Source organism: Cardiocondyla obscurior, linkage group LG19, assembly GCF_019399895.1.
Source record: "Cardiocondyla obscurior isolate alpha-2009 linkage group LG19, Cobs3.1, whole genome shotgun sequence".
Taxonomy (NCBI): Eukaryota; Metazoa; Arthropoda; class Insecta; order Hymenoptera; family Formicidae; genus Cardiocondyla; species Cardiocondyla obscurior.
Genome location: NC_091882.1, coordinates 3,723,815 through 3,735,443, shown reverse-complemented (window position 1 = coordinate 3,735,443; position 11,629 = coordinate 3,723,815). Strand labels below are relative to the sequence as shown.

At 47.1% G+C, this 11,629-nt stretch overlaps 1 protein-coding gene across 5 annotated transcripts in view; it reads right to left on the bottom strand.

The window, feature by feature from the left end:
• Positions 1–11,629, bottom strand: part of LOC139110075 (ankyrin repeat domain-containing protein SOWAHA-like) — a 375,001-nt gene that overhangs the window by 132,372 nt on the left and 231,000 nt on the right. The window lies entirely within an intron of this gene.

The window sequence follows — 11,629 nt, the reverse complement described above, 5'->3', positions numbered from 1 at the left end:
CTTTCTCCGTCTACCTCAATACCGCATTACGAAACGTTATTCAGCGTTACTTTTCCTCCGGTATCGGCGTTATTTGCAACGGCGACGAAGATTTATGAATAAAAGACCACTTTAACGTCGTAGCACGTTCATTGTCGTTCAAAGAGACCCAAGTTTCACCATTCCCGACTCCGATAGTCGTCCTTACTCAAGGTCCCGCAGATCCTCGGATATCCCGCGATCGATACTTCGGCCGTCCGCGTTGAGGGCCGCGCGCGGCATACACCTGTTTTGCCGAAATCCCTTCCCGACTTCATTTTCGGCGTTCGGCGGATTAAAAAAAAAAAGAAAAAAAAGTTACGGATGAGTTGTAAGTCGCAGCACGCGCGCGCCGCAACACAGGAACCACATTGTGCCCATTCTAACGTACCACAATGAACGTCTCCGTTTTGAATATTCGAACAATGGTACTTTCGCGGTGGGTGGAGTTTTAATGAAAGTGCGGAGGGAAGGGAGAGAAAGAAGGCACGGGAGAAGGACAATGGATAGGCGCACCATCCTTCTCCTTCGAGGATCGGAGAAAATAAACTCCACTCAGTAGTTTGCGAACACGAGCTCGCAAGCCGGTTGAAGTTTTCGGAGATACGGCGGATGATAAATATTGGAATAAGCCGCGATAGAGACGCGTCCTACTACGAAATGTCTATTCTTTGTCGCTCAATAAATTTACGACGCTGTATCGCGGAGAGGTGTGTGGTTCCGATTATCAGTTACATTAAACTTAGAATTTTCAGCGTGGAATTAACGAAAGAAAAAAAAAAAAAGAAAAATCAAACGAACGGAATTTCCTGTTAGTAATAAGAAATCTGTAAACTTTTCAACGGGAGACCACCCTGACGGTTCTCGCTCAGGGGGGCGGACGCTCACCTGACCCGCGTCCTTCCGGTCTGTTGGCAGCAAACACGCACTCGTGGCACGCACGCCGTCGAAGATTAAAACTCGAGCAACGAGAGCGAAGTAAATTTCCAGCAGCGTGAGACCGGTCTGCTTTCCTTCGTAGATCTAAATATATATCTAGTCTATGTTTATATTTAGTCTAAATATGTTTAGATTAATAAAAAAAAAAAAAAAAAAAAAAATCTCGCAGCTTTCGAGTTTTGTAATTTCAAAGGTATTTCAGCAAGCGAAACAGCGCGCAATTACGTCGCCGGAGCGAAGATATTGCGGCGAGTTAATTTCCTCGCATAGGTAATCGCGCCGGACTATTATTCATTACGTTGCGTGCCATTTTTTCGTACATCACACGGTGCAACGCTCGCATCGTGCCTCGGCGCCAAGACATCCGTGACTATATTGCCGTATGTTAAAATCCTAACAACCATAAATTGGGCAACAAAACCTTGCGGACGGCCCACGGCAGCTCAGCTAAGACAAAGGATTAGGACCAGCAATTCCGCAGCAGGATATAACGCTATAAAGTCATAACACGTCGTGACTTTTTTATTCGCCTTCGGTCTTTTTTCTCTCTTCCTGCTTCTCCATCACTTCACCTTCCCCGTGTTTCTCTCTTTCTCTCTCTCTCTCTCTCTCTCTGTCTCTCTCTCTTTTTCTCGTACCAGCTGGGTATTCCACTTGAGTCGTATTGCCGCACCGCGGCCGGGCAGATGCAGGCGAGTGAGGTTTACATGAATCGGCCATATAACAACGGTCCTATATCATTTGACAAGAAATATGAGATCTCGCGGCCGGCTGGTGCGCGCACGGTACCTCCATTTAACGCAGCGAGCAAATCTTCCGTGTTAACGTTTGCCGAATCGCGAGCGATTCGGCGCGTTACCGCGCGACACGACGAACACGCATATCGATACAAATATTTCGAAAGGATGCATCATTCAACGATAATTCGGACGTCGCCCTGCCGGGACGCCGTAAATCTTCCCGGCGCACACACGTGCAATTGTACCGCGCTTGTTTTCGTCGTCGCGGTACACGTGTCTCAAATAAATGCCACCCATAAGTACGGATCGCGACACATATAATTTGTATAATCACCCGCCGAGAATATTTCGCTGATAGATTAATGATCGCGGCGCTACGAATGCTCTCGCGAATTAATATTCATGAAACCCTTTTTCCTCCCCCTTTCCCTCGAGCCCCGGTCGGTTCTCCTCCGCAAATTCTCAGCTCGCGAAATCTCGCCCGATCGCAATTCGCCTCTCCTACGAGAATAACAATAACAGAAGTGATATTAATAACGGCGGTAACAACAAGCGGGAGAGATGAGATCGATAACCCCGCCGTCGAGCAGGCCGAGCATTACCATAAATTTAAATGTCCTCGCGCTTTCTGCCCGCCCTCTTTTCCCTTCGCGGTCCCCCTCGCGATTCCTCTCGTGTTCCCCCCGTGGCCTCCCGCGCACGAGCGAGCATTTCCCCATGACCGCCACCCTTTTTACGGCTTACTTTATGGCAAAGACTCAATTTGGCCGCGGCGGTTGGTGCGCGTTCTCCGGTGACTAATATACCGGGATGCGCCGCGTGGGGTGCAGCGGTGATGCATCGTCCGCGTTGCCCCACGTATGCCCCCTTCTCTCCAAGGGGGGAGGGGAAAGGAGGGAAGATAGGGGCCTCTACGGGACACCTCCGTTTCCAGCGCGCGCGTACGCGTTTTTACGAATGGCTCCTTACAAGCGGATCTCGTCCCTCTCTCAACGTTGCTCCGCAAGATCGTTTAATATCTCCGATTCCCATGACGGCCCCGAGAACGCGGAGCGCGCCCGCTTTAACACTAGGTAGAATATCATCGTTATTTCCTGCAGCCTCAGGTTAAAAGGAAACGTAAAAAGAAAATATATATATATCTTGCAGATTAAATAATTTTATAAAGATAAATAATTAGCTAATTTTTTTTTTAAATGATTAGTTTCTCAACGATAAAAGGCGTTTGCTGTGTTCGCGTTATTTTATCACTTTCTACATTTTAATCGTAATGTCGTCTTTCTTTTCTTTTTCTCGTATCGCGGAATGCTCGGGGAGTAACTTCGCGAGGCGCACTTACGAACTTACGAACGGATACACGCGTTCGTAGGGGCATTCACGGGCACCACGTTGGGCACCGTCTTTCTCGCCATGGGGCACCGGGCCGCGCTAACTTACGCCGGATTACGGACACTATTTCATCAGGCCGCGGGGACGTCTCGGCGAAGCCGGGGCACAATACGACCTCACCTTCCTCGAGCACCGACCCGATACCATATTCAAAACCACATCGCTTCCTATGATATACAACGAGACGTGAAAACAGCAGTTTATCGGTAAAATTTATTCACATGTATACCGGGGATCGATATTATAAATTGCTTCGCTCCGGGTAAATAAGTCACGCGACACCGAATAAAAAAAAATTTCGAAGGAAAATAACGTGAGGCAAATTTGTCTCTTTTTTTTTTCCTCTCTGTGCTTTTTAATTAATCAATAGCAAATATCCAAGCCTGCCGTCTCGAAATTCTCATTTCAACGTAATTACGCCTAATATATTGTATTCGTATGTATATCAGTTTTCTATCTTCGCGCGCGATCTTTGACACGAGAATCCTACTCCATTTTAATAGCCGCGTGTAGATCATGAACATCGAGCTCCTGCAAAAGATAGTATCGACGAATTAAGTACAAACACACGGGCTGCGTCCGTGTAACCTTAACTTGCTGCATTAGCGTAATTATGATAGCTTCCGGCTGCTGCCGCCGGCTCGCCGCAAACCACGAAGAAGTCTGCGGCCGAACGGAGAGCGCGGAGTTAATGACAAACTGCCCGCGCGCTGAAACCGGTTGGACGGACTCCCGGCGAAAATGTCCGACGGGGTGTAGCCGGATGGGATCGGTTGAGGAAAACGAGAATCGACGTGACCGCCGCGCCATTGTCTAGGAGTTTCTTTGCTCTCACGGGGAGAAGAAGAGCGATGAAGCTACCTGCGGATACGCGGGCAAGTACGAGATGAGCGTAAGCTTCCAGCTGCGCTGGAATGTCGAATTCCCTTTAGGTGCCGTCCCTCCGCTGCGGCACTGTCGCCCGATGCTCGCTCAACGGGAAGCAGCGATCGTGTAGCTCTTAATGTCTCAAAGACGGCACGGGCGTTTCTTTTGCCGACTTAATTACAACGCGAGTCTCCCGACGCGTCTTAAGCGAGTGGGAAAACGAATCTATTTGTCGCCGCGGTTCCTCCGGCGGAGATGCATCGATTCAAACGTTATTAATAACTCAATTAATTCGACATTCGATACCTCGTCTCTTTCTCTCTCCTTACCCTTCTCTCCCCAAAGTAATTATTGAAATAATCGGGACGTGAAAAAGTTTCCCCGATATCGGAATTCACTGAAAACCGCGGCGCAAAAATCGACAAGATTGAACGCGGCGATGTATGCATGACGGTGGACGTCGTTTTGTATCGATATGCTCATTATTATTGTGACTAATCACACGGCAATTGACTGAATTATACACGTGCAGAACCCGATGTTCGTATTCGGCGTTACATAGCAGCCGGCTCGTGTCGTCACGACGGCCGGGCCGTAATCAAATCGCCCCTCGTCCGGCAAAAGTAATAAACCAATGAGCGAAATAATCGGGAGTACAAAATAGTGGACCGATAAGAGAGGAGAGAAAAAGAGAGAGGCCGCGAACGGCTGCGCAGCCAAGCCGCCAATGCCTCGGAACGCGCTCGCGCAACTTATCTAGCACTAAAGATGTTTACAGCAACCGCTCTGCACCGCCGCTATCACTATCACCCCGAAAGAACGGGGCGCTCTAATTGATTTGTGGCTCCGGCGCTATCGGCGCTCGTAACTTAAATTAAATTACACGAGCAATCGCCGAGCGACTCGTCGAAAAGTTATGCCCGAGACCTGACGCGACTCCGGGCGCTTGCCCTCTTCGGAGCCATTTCGCCTTCAGCGACGGTGATTACTTTTACCGGGGACAATATTCCCACCGTCTCGAATATTCGGATATTCCGTACATCATCTAGCTACCGAGGGCGCAAAAACGGCAGCGTTTCAAGTCGCGACTTCAGACCGTTCTCGCGATTCTCGCGAAGAGAACTACAGGATGTATCGAAATACGTCCGAAGATAAAAATGATTTGGTGCCGAAGGGCAACTCTGGACGCCGTATAAAATTTATTCGACGAACGCGGAGGCGGTCGTGGCAACGAGGTGACAATGTCAAGGATAACAATATCTAAACGATTTCAGTATATCACGATAAGGCGAGGCTTAAATAAGCGCCGGCGGACGACGTGTCATTTCATTTCTGCCTCGTTAAGGATATCACGCGGAAGTGTATTTCGTGTACGCAATAGGCGAGGAGCGTGTAAAATGACGCGGTAAAAATTGATAGAAGACCGCTGGGAAAAATCATTGTAACGCGCGTAACGAAGTTACGATCTCGAAAATAGAAATGGCAATTACGTTAACGAGATTTCTTTCTGTTATCGCAAACTAAATGCATCTCCGATATATCGGCTATTTAATCTCCGCCCTGACGAATTTATTTCTTTCGGCAGTCAATCAACGTCACTCTTATAAATGTTCGACTACCACGACTTTCCCGTGTCTTGAAATTCTATGCCAACATTGTCGATTAATCGCGGGCTTTAACGACGCTCGGTTTACCGTATTGCTCGAGCACTGTTAATTTGCGATAAACGAATACTTGGATTGGAATTAATTAAAAGGGCTTACGATTAATATCACTGTAAACACATTAATTAAGCGAGTTGAAGAATGTAAGTTCATTAGCAGCCACGAAATTTCATCGCGTATTTTATTTTATCAGTAGCTTCATGACTCAGACGGCAGATCCGAATACCGTCAAGTATCGCCCGAGCTTCCGCCAACGAGATACGACGGAATTACGACCATTTGTAACCGATTTCGATCAGTTTCATCCAGTAAGAGACCACCTTGGACCCCAAGAATGTGACCTTACTCTTCCTCTTCTTCTTTTCTTTGTTTCTGCTTCGTGGAGTATCTCTCGCCGTACGAATAGGTACAAAACTGTCAGATGCGATCCCAAAGTAGGCACCGGATATTCCTTGTTCCCGCGGACCCTATCTTATCGCATTCGCCGAGCAGAAAAGCAACCCTTGTGGGTCCCTGGGACACGTTCAGGCTGTCTCTTTCGTGCTCTCCACCTCTCGAGCCTCGCCTCACGAAACTACAGTGATTTAAAGTTAACGGAGTCACGGAGATCCAAGTGAGAAGGTAGGCATACTATTCGCGGACCTACGTCGCCGTTCTAGACAGTCGATCGCTTGCGATCAATCAGAATACATATTAAAAAAAAAAAAAAAAAAATAAAACCGAAGCGACGAAAAATTTCTATCGACATTATAAATAATTGAAAATGCTCTTTACTGCATATTTAAAGAAACTTTTTCTATGCGTTATTCTTTCGATCTGAGATTATAACCGATGCCTTTTATTTTTACATAAGATCATAGAAATTTTTTCACGAGTATCCCTCACGTATTTAATTCCCTCCCGAATCTTTACGATTCGACGGCACCGTGAGAGTGGTATTCCCGGTTCGGTTAGGCGTACGCTGCCAGCATCGTTCATTCACGCGCCTTTCCATTGATGCTGGTGGATCCGAGCAAAGAAGCGCGGCTCTTCCAAAGAAGAAACTATGCGATCTGGATAGTGTAACGAGGGAGGACCGCGCATAAATACTCTCCTCTCTGCGGCAACTCCCGTGAGACCGCACGTTCTTAAAAACTCGGGAGCGGCACGGACCGCTTTTAGAGTGTGTGAAACTGGTAGGTAGAAAGAACAAGATTGACTGCCGAGCATCTATGACATTTTCAAAGATTTCGCAGTCACACCTAGCGGCACAGAACTAATCTCTTTTTTTTTCTTTTCGTTTAAATGCAAACTCGCAAGCGTAAAACAATATCGTTCGAATTAAACATTGATAAAAATTAACAATTAACAATTTAATTCTATTTATCAGAAGGGATAAATCTTATAATTCTTAGAGACCGAGAAAATGTTTTTTTCTTTTTCTTTCTTCTTTAAAAGAGCCATGAAATTAATCTCGAGATACCGTCCCGGACGAACGATAGAGAACGGACGGCAGTCATCCGAAATATTTCGAGGACGCGTTGCGGTGGCCGCAGGACGTTCCAAGGATGTCGCCGCGACACCTGGGGACCCTCCTTTAGTCTCTGTCGCTGCATCCGGCGGCGCGGACGCTGTCCGCGAGATGCGTTACGTCACCGGCCACTGACTACGATACGTGGAACACGATTTATCACCGTCGCCACGTTAGCTGCTCGATTCATCCGCTCGCCGGCCATCCGCCGCCGTTAGAAAGCCGTCATTATTTTAGAATAATCTAAAACCGATGGTGATTAGTGGAGGAGATCGCCGCGCCGGCGGCGTCACCTGCGCGATCAGCCTCTCGTTTATATCGAGGCTGTAACGGCATGGCTAAGCCTTCCCCCTTTCCTCGCTGGTCCCCGCCAGCCAACGATTCCGGTGCACGGACAGACACGGTCGATTTTAACTATCCATCATCGCTCGTCTCGTACTAAATGACTCCTCGCCTGGTATCGTCGGATGCTGACTTCTGTTTCGACATCCCGCGGCCGTTAATCCTGCCGTCAAATCAAATATAATAGCAACGCTAAAGCGAATTCGTATTTAATCCGCGGGGGATGCGTGTAGAAATATATCTCGCCGGGTTCTCGGCGTTGTTAATTATTGTAAGCGTTCGACCGACGCCTGTAAACGCTCGCGTGAATTTTACGGCGAGAAAAAAAAAGAGAGAGAGAGAGAGACGAGCCGTGAAATAAATAACTGTCCGTAAAAGTAAATCCGTACGATTTTAAGATACAAATGTTCCTCGTTTCCTTTCTTCTTACAACCGAGCGAATATTCGTTAAAACTTATTACGTCGTGTAGTGTCCGTGAAATATGACAGCGCAATAAAAGTTACTAACAAATGCACAATGATGTCTTTTCGACGCGATTTTCGTTGAGGAACATATATCCAATTTGTTTCGAGCTCGGAAGGTGGTTATAAAGATATCTGAAAAATGCTTAAGTCATTATTTCCTACTTCGGTTTTCCGGAACTTCAAAGAATGGCCAGGGCAGGTAAAAATCTGAGAAAATCACTGGGAAAATTACCGTTAACCATTGTGCAAATAGTCAAGGACGGAAGATACTTTACGTCTTTTTGTATTCCGAAGTATTATCGTCCTTCATAGAAGCAGTTTTTTGTCGAATGATGACAGTTCCCTGCGAAGCTTTATAGTCAACACATTCTTGAGCTTTAATTTATTTTATCATGGTAATTTTAGACATCAAATAAAATTATTGTTACGTACGTCTGCTATATACTTCTTAAATTAAAAATCTTACGTACAAAATCACTTCAACATTTTTATTTTTATTTTTTCTTTTGATATATTTTTTCTCCTCTCTTTTATTTTATTTTTTATTTCTTTTAACGTTAGTTTCTTTTCTTGCGCTGCCGTTTTCGAAGATGTACTTTACTTTAAAAAAAGATTGAGTATTTGCCGTAGCTTAAAAGTAACCTAAATATGTGAGAGGCATTAAATACAATGCAGGTAGCCTACTTACAGCGCGAGCAAGCGTCTGGTATAGTTAATCCGATCGATCGGCAATTCGAAAGGTGACACCGTTCTCGCTCGAGCCCGTAAGCAAAGTGCTTTCTTCGGCGGAAACTTTGTATGACAAAAGTAGCGGGTTCACGGGTTCCGTCGCGCAAAACAGCGGAGCGGCGGCGACCCGGTGGGTCCGAGGGGCTTTGCGATTTAGCCGAACAATTTATTAGCCATTATCTGAGACAATGCGGCTACCTGGGCGCCAAAGGACGCGTACGCGGTTTAAAGTGTGCGACTTGGTTGCCGAGAAAAAGGGGGAAGGTAAGCGCGAGACGACGCGGCTTTCGCCGGTGGCGCGAGAAGAAGCGCTGACCGAGGACGGCCATAGGTGGACCGCGCGTATGTATACGATGTACGCACCTTCGCCGCTCTTCTTCTTCGACGTGGCCGAAAAGAAGCGAGTAAAGCGGACGCGGAGAATGAAAGCGGGAGGAAAGAGGACGGCGAGCGACCGAGCGAAGGTAAAAGAGGCAAAGGAGAAGTGGAAGAAAAAGTCGCCTAATTGATGCTTCGTCTTTGTTTTGGTTAATTCCAACATGGTTCGGCCATTAAAACGTCCCGCTGTATCGGCGGGCCCGATCTCCGGTGCGAGATAAATGATGACACCCGCTCCGGGGGTACCATACTTACCACCACCACCACCACCGCCATCACCCACTACTACTATCGTCATCGCCATATCCTCCCGGTCACTACCACCATTCCTCGGATCAACGGTGGTGCGCGATGCGTTTTCTACGGTCACCGTAAACGCGCTTTCGAGAGGACCCGGCGGCTAGGCCAGCTCCCGAAGGAACAGTTCTCGGGAGAGAATCGTGCCGCAGAGAGCCCAACTCGGAATCGCGGCTTTCACGCGTACCGATGCAGAAGCTCGTCCGTGTGAATCCAACGTTTCGGCTGCCGTCGGAAAAGGCCCAGAATTATACACTGCCCGTTCTATTCTTTCGCGGCGTCGCCGGCAGTTATCGCAGATCCGCTTTTTGGCAAAATCGGCGAATTATAAGAAGAAAGCAGACTTTATATATATAATATATGGCAATTTATTCATAATATAAATTAAAAAATATAATATAAATTACAATTATTACAATATCTTTTCATTTTACAGTTAAGTTTAAACATTATTCGCAATTAATCTCTTCGACGAGATGAAAATATCGAGATTACAGTGGGCTACCGCGACGAGTACGATTCTACAACACCGATTATAGCCGCAAAAAAAGAGAGACAATATGAGAGTATATATGTTTGCTCTCTTCTTATAATTCGCCGATTTTGCCGAGAAGCAGATCTGCGATAGCTGCCGGCGACGCCTCGAAAGAATAGAACAGGCAGTGTATAATTCTGGGCTTTTTTCTGTATCCGACGGCAGCCGAAGCGCTGGCTTCACACACGAGCCTCTTCATCAGTATGCGTAGAAGCCGCGATTCTGAGTTGGGCTCTCTGTCGTGCCGCCGATCGGCACTTAGCTTTGGGCGAACGTCTCGAAGTCGCCGTCAATTTCACGCCTCGCGAACGCGACGAAAGCGTCCACTTAAGAAGCGAAAAGCGTAAATACCGCAAGATTAAAGATGTAAGCTGTATCTTCAAACCGGCGATGTTACCGTGGAGTCTTGATATCGGAGAGAGCCGTGAATTGTACGAATAATCAGCGCGAGATGACTTCATCGGATCGAATCGCGAGGAAGCCGAAGGAGTCCGCCCGTCGGCGGATCAAAAAATATATATATAAGATCACGGAAGTGCACGCGGAACGCAGGACTGCCCGAGGTCGTCGCACGGCGATCGGTAACTGGCGGCCGAAGTAGCGGGAATAAGGTCAAACGACTCGGCGCGGCTTCGAACGTAGATATCATATCGGGAAGAGGACGCTCGACGCTGAGAGTGTATAAATTTGTAAAGCCGGGAGCCGGACCACTCAACGCGGAGTGGCATTAACGGCCCGGCAATCGCCACTAAAACACTAAAGTATTAATGTAAAACACATTCTGATAGAGATACCTCTCGCCCCGTTTGCTCGCAGCACCGTCCAAGAAACCTCGGCCGATCGGTCGCCGATTTCTGCGGCTTTCTATCTCGTATCGCGACACTCGGCGCGAACCCGCCGTTTCGGATCTCGATTTCGGCGGAGAGCGAAGAGGAACGCTGCCGTGTAAGCACTTTGTTCCGATTGTCACGCATTTGAACGCGCGCTTTCACGTACGCCGAGTTGAAGAGGGAATCTCTGCCCGGTGCGCGATAAGCTTAATGGATTACTTGCGTAATATTACAAGCTTAGAGAAAGCGTTAATTTTAAGCGCAATTCCCCGTCATCGTTTCACCGTAAAACCTAAAGTACGAGAAATTATCCGTTTAGATATATTTTTTTTTTCTTTCCCTTGCCGCGAGCTTTCGCAAGAGCGAACGGGACGAACGTCTAAGGCGAGCAGATTTTTCACGCGTCGCGAATTCTCGGTACGCTAATCTCGAATCGCTCATGTTTTATCCGCGCGGGTATAGACATTGCGTCAAAAGCCATATCTTAGAGTCATTATCTTGTCACTTTGTACGGAAAGATGTTTCGCAAGTGATAAACTGAATAGTCGTTTGCGAAATATACGACGGGTTAAAGAAAACTCGCGAATCGAAGTAATAAATTGATTTTAAAGATCGTTTAAGAAAGTCCGGCGGGTGAGAACGCGAAAAACGTCAAGAGTTAATTTTTTATGTATCGGAAAAAGAGTTATGTCGATTATTTCATCGTTCGCGCTGTTGAACTCTGCGACGATGATCGCGGTAGAAGGTGAACCGATTGCGAGCGTTATCCGCTGTTGACGACGGAGCTGCCAAGAGAGAACAAAGGCGACAGGGGGAAGCAAGGGGGTGATAAATAAAAAAAATATAAAAAAATATTAAAAAAAAAATAAATAAAAAAAAATGCGCGACCGCGACGAGCGGCGGTTTAATTAAATTAACGCTTAGCG